This window comes from Alligator sinensis, unplaced genomic scaffold, assembly GCF_000455745.1.
Source record: "Alligator sinensis unplaced genomic scaffold, ASM45574v1 scaffold777_1, whole genome shotgun sequence".
NCBI classification, from domain to species: domain Eukaryota; kingdom Metazoa; phylum Chordata; order Crocodylia; family Alligatoridae; genus Alligator; species Alligator sinensis.
Genome location: NW_005841882.1, coordinates 3,560,786 through 3,570,244, shown reverse-complemented (window position 1 = coordinate 3,570,244; position 9,459 = coordinate 3,560,786).

Below are 9,459 nucleotides of genomic sequence, written 5' to 3'. Positions count from 1 at the left end.
TTCTTTAAGACAAAATAGTTAACAGGTATTGCAATATACACAGAGCAGCAGTTAGAAAATTTGCTTTTACATAGCATATTTTAACACTTCCCAGGTATTTTGTAACAGCTACTACATTGTGGGCCTAAATAGTGTGTATCTGTTGGCTGACATCACTCCACCTAACATCAGAAGAACAGTGGCCAGCAGGATAGAAAAATTGAGACAGACTGAAGATGCACGACACCCGCTGTACAACTATCCCACAGCACACAAGCGACTGAAGTCATACAGGAGCTTCCTTACCAGCACCCAACCTCTTGATGCCACACTCAAGGAGACATGACTATGGATATGAAACAAGAAGCTGAAAATATACCTGCAAGCAAAAAAATGGACATTCTGGTGTCCACATCTTTACCACCAGGGGCCGATGAGCCACGGCAAAGGTAGCAATGTCTCAACCACCTACACAATGGAGTTGGACACTCCAAGAAATGAATTAAGAAGTGGGGCTATACCATTAGTTCAACCACCTGTGACTGTGGCACAAAGCCTCAGACTATGCAACACCTGCTGCAGTGCCCACTGCTTGAAGGCACATGTACAATGAAAGATCTTGGAAAAAAAAGTATAATAAATTGAGCACAAGCATGTGGAACAAAATGGTCAAATGTGGTGTAGAGATATGAGAAGATTGTGGACATGTAATGACCTTGTAGGCAAAGTATAGTTATAGAGCAGACTTGCACATTGAGCCACAAAGGTTACAATGCTTGCCACATGAAAATGAATAATTTTAGGAACAGAGTTTTGCAAGTTCCTCACAATCTTTAAAAGCAAGAAAAGTAGAATGCCTCACATGACATCAATTTTTGTTATGTAGCATATTGCAACATTCTTTAGGGTCTTGTGAATCACAGTATTAAAGTACAATACTAAATAAAGCTGTGTATGTGTCAATTATTACGGTTGTAGCTTGACAAGAGTAGGTGTATTTATCAGCAGTTTTAGTTGCAATAAGAAAGTTGGTGTGCAGTGCCATAAATGATAGTAGATTAAACCTTTGTCTAAAAACCTGCTGCCCTGGAGTAGCAACCAAGAGGAAAATGTCTGGTATGGTGTGCGTGGGACTAACCATGGCCCTATTGTTTTACATCAGAGTCACATGCACTTACACACTGAAAATGTGCAGTAATGTATCTGAGGCTAAAGATCAGGATGTACATGAAACTGGATACATGAAGTGGAATTCTCAGTTCAATCCTTAGAAACCAACTAGATAAGTATTGGGAGTAGTCCTCTTTTAATATAACTCTACCATGTGAGGAGAAAAGAATGGACCTTTCTGGGGAAGTGCTGAAGTAATGACGGGCCTGATTTTGTAAATCTTATTTATGTAAATAGTCCCTCTGCAGCATAAGGAGGATTCATCATTATCATTTTCAGTAGCTGATGATGACCACATTTCATCTTCTGACAAAAGCATTCAGAGATGCACTCTTGGGTGGCAAAATAAGGTTTTTATCTGCAACATAGTCACAGACCAAACAGACAGTGGTGGATACTGCAGACTAGCAGGGTTGATCCTGAACCTGAAACTTTGGATTTTGCTGCTGCATTCTTGATGTCTCTATTCGTAGTCATTTCCAGCATCATGGACAACACTGCAATGTATTCATAAGCCTTTTGTTCCCAGCTTCAGACATCAATACTGCCTTGACTGAAGGGTCATTTTAGATGATCCTTTATCTTCTACAAATCGGACCACATCAACATCTACCAGAGCACAGTGCTGCATAAAGCATTTCTTGATAAGCTAATTTAAAGATATCCTGATTATATGGCCAGACCATCTTGACTGTGCTTTTATAATCATGCCACCTGTGCTTCACATATTTGCTCACTCCAGTATTTGGAACTCTGTCCTGCCATCTTAATTTCATAATGTTTCTTGGACACGGGTGAGGAGACTTCCCAATAATTGCCACACTGATTGCTTTTCTTCATGTGTGTGCGTGCATGGGCACATTTATATCATCCAATGGCAGCACTGCTCTTTTTTCTTCTGTTTCTAAGATGATGGTACACTTGGTGGCAAGAATTTAACTGGTGAGAGATTGAGGTAGGTAACTTATTGATAGTCTTACTGGTCATGCTCAGTTCCTTGTTGGCAGATTTTTAAAGTGCCTAGGAAGTGTTAGTAAAACTCCATTGACTTCAGGCATGGGTGGTTCCAGGATTTCATGACGAGGAGTGTGGCATACCACATTTCAGATGGTGAGGGGATCAGAGTGAGGCATGGCTGGAGCACCTGGGCCAGTGGGGGACACTAGGGAGCCAGGCAGGGAGTAAAAATACAAAATTGGGACTCTCCTGCCAGCACTATTCCCAGCTGACCCGGGGGGGAGCCCCAGAATTGCTCAGGGTGGTGGACAGGGAGTCCCAGAACCCTGCCCAGGGTGGTGGGCGGGTTGGTATCGACCTGGAAGGACGTGGGCAGTGGGGTCCTGCAGGGCTCGGTCCTTGGACTGATACTCTTCAATGTATTCATCAGTGACTTGGACGAGGGAGTGAAGTGTACTCTGTCCAAGTTTGCAGATGATACAAAACTGTGGGGAGAAGTGGACACACCAGAGGGCAGGGAACAACTACAGGCAGACCTGGACAGGTTGGACAAATGGGCAGAAAACAATAGAATGAGATTTAACAAGGAGAAATGTAAAGTTCTGCACCTAGGGAGGAAAAATGTCCAGCACACCTACTGCCTAGGGAATGACCTGCTTGGCAGCACGGAAGCAGAAAGGGATCTCAGAGTCCTAGTGGACTCCAAGATGAACATGAGTCGTCAGTGTGATGAAGTCATCAGCAAAGCTAATGGCACTTTATCATGCATCAGCAGATGCATAACAGATCCAAGGAGGTGATACTTCCCCTCTATTGGGTGCTGGTCAGACCGCAGTTGAAATACTGCGTCCAGTTTTGGGCGCCACACTTTAAGAGGGATGTGGATAACCTGGAGAGGGTACAGAGAAGGGCCACTCGTATGGTTAAGGGCTTGCAAGCCAAGCCCTATGAGGAGAGACTAGGGCACCTGGACCTCTTCAGCCTCCGCAAGAGAAGGTTGAGAGGCGACTTTGTGGCTGCCAATAAATTCATCATGGGGGTGCAGAAGGGAATTGGTGAGGCTTTACTCACCAAGGCGCCCCTGGGGTTACAAGAAATAATGGCCATAAGCTAGCAAAGAGCAGATTTAGACTGGACATTAGGAAGAACTTCTTCACAGTTAGAGTGGCCAAGGTCTGGAATGGGCTCCCAAGGGAGGTGGTGCTCTCCCCTACCCTGGGGGTCTTCAAGAGGAGGTTAGATAGGCATCTGGCTAGGGTCATCTGAACCCAGCACCCTTTCCTGCCTATGCAGGGGGTTGGACTCAATGATCTATTGAGGTCCCTTCCAACCCTAACATCTATGAATCTATGAATCTATGGTCCTGCCCCCTCCAGCTGGGGGTTGTGGGGAGCAGCTGCACAGGGAGCTGGGTTCAGCCAGGGCAGCAGTGGCAGCATGCAGATTCCTTTTCTAGTGCCTGCTCCCCCCACAACCCCTAAGGTGTTCCCACTGGCTAAGAGCCACCTGCATCAACAGGGGACAGCAACAGTGGTGGAGAGAGACCTCCTTCCAGCACTTGTTCTTGGGTAGCAGAGGACATGGAAAGGATGGCAGGAGCAGGTGCAGGAAGAGGAAACCCACTGTGACTGATGTCCCCTGCCAAAACAGACACCCCATGCAACTGCTCCCTTCAGGCTGCAGCCAGAGTCAGGCAGGAGCTGCCCTGGAACTACCTCAGTACTCAGGTAAGCTAGGGACAGTGGTAGCGGTGAAAGGGAGGGGTGGGGGGTGGTGACTGCACCACCACACTCTTCTTGCATGCACCCTTATTTCAGCTGTCCAGGATTTCATCCCATATTAATTAGACCTTCTCCACAGAGGGCTGGATGAGAAAGTGTAGAAAAACAAAAAAGGATAAAAACCTTCACTCTAAAGTCCCCACTGTTACCAACTGAGCTTTTCTAATGAAAATACAGACGGAAAATACAGATGGATAAACCTCTAGTAGGATAGTACAAGGGGTTTGATGCACCACCCTGATTAGGTAAGAAAGTCCTGTGATTTGGGATGCCCTCTTTATAATGCCTTATTTTGTTTTACATTTTCCATTTTCTGTATCAACAACCTTCTAAATTCTTTGCCTGTGGTATATCACAATATCTGTATCTTGATAATTTAATACAAACAGGGGAAAAACTAGATTCTATGGGTAGAGAATGACTCAAGTTATAAAATCGTTTTATTACTCTATTGTGTACCTAAAATTCTTTGAGCACGGTAACAGATGTATTTTTTACAGTGCAATGACAGTACCTATTAATGAAATCCAGGCTCAGAATCTGGCAACATTTCTTCTTTTAATTTTATATTTTGTAACTCTGAGTCTATTGACCCATTGGGAAAAATAAGTTGAATATTTAGTATGTTTAACCATCCAATCCTAATACATAGTATTATGGCTACATTTTATTAAATGTACAGCAGAGAAGGCTGTTGTACACGCCGTTGTATAAAAGACTTAAAAAAACAAAACAAACACTTTACTCTCTAAGAAGTTCCTTCTTCTTTGCCCAGTTATGAGGTTCAGCATATGTTGTCCTATTTTAGATGAGGACTTAAATAGTTATCAGTGATTTCTCTCCCACACATTATGATATATTGCTGAGTTAGCTACAAATGCTTTGTAGCACCAACACGCAAATCCACAAAGGGATCTGGGTGCCTTAAGCAGGACCTAGGTGGAATTCAGGTCCTAAGTTGAAGAATGTGATCCACAAGCCCCCTGCACAATGCCTTTTGTATTAATGTTTTCATCAGCGAAATTCCCTGAGTGCCTAAAGTTCTGCCATTGCATGTGCTCCAAGCTGCCAGCATCCGCTCTCACAAGGGGGCCAACTTAATATTGCAAAGGCCACCTTCATTCTGGAATGTCCTAGCTATGGAGTGCTCAGGTATGCAACCTTAATAATCTTGTGTATACTTCACACAATTTATTAGGCTTCTATAAAACCAAATTTTAAAAAGAGGCTAAAATATAGCTGTCATGTGGCATGATATTGACACTTACCTGGGACAATAGCAGGGTCAGAGCCTTTAGGAGTAAATGTAGTCAGTAGAATGCTGTCATCACATGTATAGACCAGTCATGAGTGGGGATGAAGAGACCCTGAAAGTGAATTTTGTAGGTAATTGTTGAGAACTGAGAAATATTGAAATTCCAGAAGGTCAGGTGCCATCCCAGGCTCTGAAGGGGAGCATGTTCTTGTGGTCACAGACCCTTCTGCTGCTGACTGGTCCAGTCTACCCTGTCCCAGCTCTCCCATTAACCCCCCAGCTTTCTGTCCTTGTCACAGCTCTCCCCACATCTCCCACTTCCTATCCTTGTTTCCCTGCACAGTCTGAGCTTTTATCCTCTTCCCACTTTCCTTCCCTAGCCAGTTATGTCCTCACCAGTCTTTCACTTTGGGCTCTCTGTCCAGGTCCCGGTCTCCCTTCCCACACTCTTCATCTCAGTGTGTCTCCAATGTTCTTGGACTAGCCAGACCAAATTTCCTTTATGAGATCCTTGCCTAGGGGTCAGCTTTCTCACTGCCTCCTGGCTTTTTCCTGTTCACTCTTATTTTTCTCACCCCCACCTCTTACTCCCAGAATCCCAATTCCCAATTTTTTATCCCAGTCTGTTCTTTCTGCCCTGTCATGTCTGCCTCTCAGCCTGGGCCCAATTATCTCCTTTGTATTTGACTCAGTGGTATCTGGATACCAGTAGGGGGGCACTGAGAGTACATGAAAGAGAAACTCACTATTCTCAGTTCCTAAGTCTAGTGCTAGGATGACCCACAGCAGTCAGAGACAACAATTACAGCGAGAGTTCTTAGTCCATATAGCCCTGGTCTAAATCATGAACGGAAGAGAGGAAGTTATAGGAAAGTTAGCTCCTAGTATTTATATCCTATATAAACAATAGCTATATCTTCCCAGATGGTTAAGTCCCACAAGACAAGCAGATCTAAGTTTCCCAGCTCTCAAGAGACTTGTATTAGAGAAACTGAGATCAAGGAAATACACCTTGTATGGAAGGGGCAAGTTCTGTAATGGTCTTTGTTCATGGGAGAGTCCATCCCCCAGTCTCAGATGGGGCCTGTGATATCTAAAAGAGCCAGAGCTTCAGGATGAAGACTGTAGTTGCCCTACTGATTTAAAGGGCTGTGTTGGGGTAGGGTCAGCTTCCTGTTAGTACGACAACCAATGACTGGTGGTCAGAGAGATGACCACGCACTAGCAAGAGCAGGTTGTCTGTGGGATACAGGATTCCCAGGTGGTCTCCCATCCAAGTCCTAGCCAAGTTTAACTTCTGAGACCAGTATGGTCCTAACTGGATTGCTGGCTGTCCCATCACAAAACAGAACCTTTCACTATAAGGGTAAGGCTTGTCTAGTTGGAAGACAAAGAGCCTGTCTAAACTACGTTGGTCCATGTTAGGGAGCTTGGCCATGAAAACATGTCCCACCTATTTGCTCTTGCTCCATTAGTGCCAAAAATGTCATGCATTCAATCTAATAAGCATGTCCAAGACTGAGAATCTGAAAGTGGCACTGTGGACGCCTTGGGCACATGCCCAAAAGCAGCTACATGGCATTTATGATACTGTTTGGTTTTGCCTGCAAACTTAAGCAGACATAATCACATCTTAGAAACAGGCAGTTTACATTTTGAAGTGTTTCTTTGCAACAGTCAAAGCTAGAAAACCACTTTTCTAAAAAAATTAAGGCATCCTCACAATTTTGAAGATTTTCAGTGACCATCTCAGAGTCATAGTGGACTCCAAGATGAACATGAGTCGTCAGCGTGAAGAAATCATCAGCAAAGCTAACCGTACTTTATCATGCATCAGCAGATGCATGACAAACAGAACCAAGGAGGTGATACTTCCCCTCTATGCGGCATTGGTCAGACCTTAGTTGGAGTACTACGTCCAGTTTTGGGCACCATACTTCAAGAAGGATGTCGATAGACTCGAGAGGGTCCAGAGGAGGGCCACTCATACGGTTAGGGGCTTACAGGACAAGCCCTATGAGGAGAGACTGAGGGACCTGGACCTCTTCAGTCTCCACAAGAGAAGGCTGAGGGGTGATCCTGTGGCCGCCTACAAATTCATTAAGGGAACACAGCAAGGGATCGGAGATGTTCACCAGGGCGTCTCTTGGAGTAAAAAGGAACAATGGTCACAAACTGACAGAGAGCATATTTCATAGATTAGACATTAGGGCTGGATGCGACCTTGGAAGATTATTGAGTCCAGCCCCCTGCCTGAGGGGCAGGAAGTCAGTTGGGGTCACAGGATCCCAGCAAGATAAGCATCCAAATTTCTCTTGAAGGTGTTCAATGTAGGTGCTTGAACCACCTCCAGTGGCAGGCTATTCCAGACCTTGGGGGCTCAGACAGTGAAGAAATTCTTCCTTATGCCCAGTCCGAAACCGTCTAGCAGGAATTTATAACCGTTAGACCTTGTCATCCCTTGCGGTGCTCTGGTGAACAATCGTTCCCTCAGATCCTGGTGAACACCCCTGATAAACTTATAGGTGGCCATCAGATCGCCCCGCCCGAGCCTGCACTTTTCCAGGCTAAAGAGTCCCATAGCTCTCAGCCTGTCATCGTAAGGTCTGTTTTCCTGACCTCTGATCATGTGCGTGGCTCTCCTCTGCACTCTCTCAGGCTTCTCCACATCCTTTTTTGAATTGAGGAGCCCAAAACTGGACGCAGTACTCCAGCTGCGGCCTCACCAAGGCTGAGTACAACGGGAGAATGACATCCTAGGATTTGCTTGAGAAGCATCTATGGATGCAAGCCAGTGTTTTGCTCACTTTACTAGCCGCAGCATCATATTGAAGGCTCATGTTCATCTTGTAGTCAATCATGACCCCCAAGTCCCTTTCATCTGTAGTGCTAACCAGCGTAGCACTGCCGAGCCTATAAGGATGCTGCAGGTTTTTCCTCCCAAGGTGGAGAACCTTGCATTTTTCAGTGTTAAACACCATCAGGTTCTCATCCGCCCATTTCCTGAGCCTGTCAAGGTCAGCCTGGATTGCCCTCCTGTCCTCAGGTGTGGATACTTTACCCCAGAGTTTGGTATAATTGGCGAACTTGGCCAGTCCGCTTCTGACTCCAATGTCCACATCATTAATGAAGATATTGAACAATATAGGTCAAAGGACAGAGCCTTGGGGGGACCCCACTGGTCACAGTACACCATGATAATTGATTTGCGTGGAGGTCTGCTAGTTCCCTGGAGAGCCAAGGGGGCTGCTGTGCCCTTTTGCTGCCTTTCCTCCAAGATGGAATAGCATTAGCTTGTGCATAGAGGATCACTCCCTTGAGAAACAACCACTCTTCCTGAACTCCCCTCCCCTTGTGGTCATGGTCCCTTAGGTCCTCACTGACAAGCCTCCTGAGCTTGTCAAAGTCAGCTTTCCTGAAGTCAAGGACTTCTGTATTACTGACTGACTTGCCAGTTTTATGGCGGATGGTAAAGGTGATCAGCTCGTAGTCACTGTCACCTAGCTTCCCTTCGATCATTAGGTTGCTAATTAGGTCATCCCTGGTTGCCAGTACCAGGTCGAGCAGCGCTTTACCTCTCGCTGGCCCGTAGATCTCTTGTGTCAGATAGAAATCATTCATGCACAAGAGGAAGCTTTGCGACCACTCGGATTTAGCTAAGCACTCTTCCCACAAGACGTCAGGGTTGTTGAAGTCTCCCATGACAACCATGCACTGGGAGCATGCACCCTCAGCCAATTACCTGGCGAATTCCTGGTCAAGCTCTTGACTTTGGGTGGGAGGTCTGTAGTAGACTCCCACCTTTGTGTCCCCTGTGCTGTGTTCCCCATGGATTTTAACCCAGAGGGTCTCCAGCCATCCACCCTGGTTGCCAATGTCAGCTAGCAGGGACGCGTAGCTCTCCTTGACATAGAGAGCTGTGCCCCCACCCCTTTTGTCTACTCGATTTCTGCTGTACAGGGTATAGCTGTTTATACCCGTGGTCCAGTCATGGGTGGAGTCCCACCAGGTCTCAATTATCCCTATGACATTGTAATTATTTGCATTAAGTTGGAGGACAAGTTCCTCCTGTTTATTCCCCAAGCTCCTGGTATTTGTGTACAGGCAGGCAAGTGTCCCCTTGGGGGCCCTTGCCTTGTCCACAGATTGTACAAGGGCTAGGGCAGGGATGGGCTCCCTTAAGTGCCTTGGCCTGCTGGCTTTGCAAGGGTTGCTCAGCAGGCCAGCAGTGGTGGTAGTCCCCCTGTCTCCTGGCGGGCTTAGTTTAAAACCCGGTGGAGCAAGTCAGCCAGTCTGGCTGAGAAGAGGCTCCTCCCC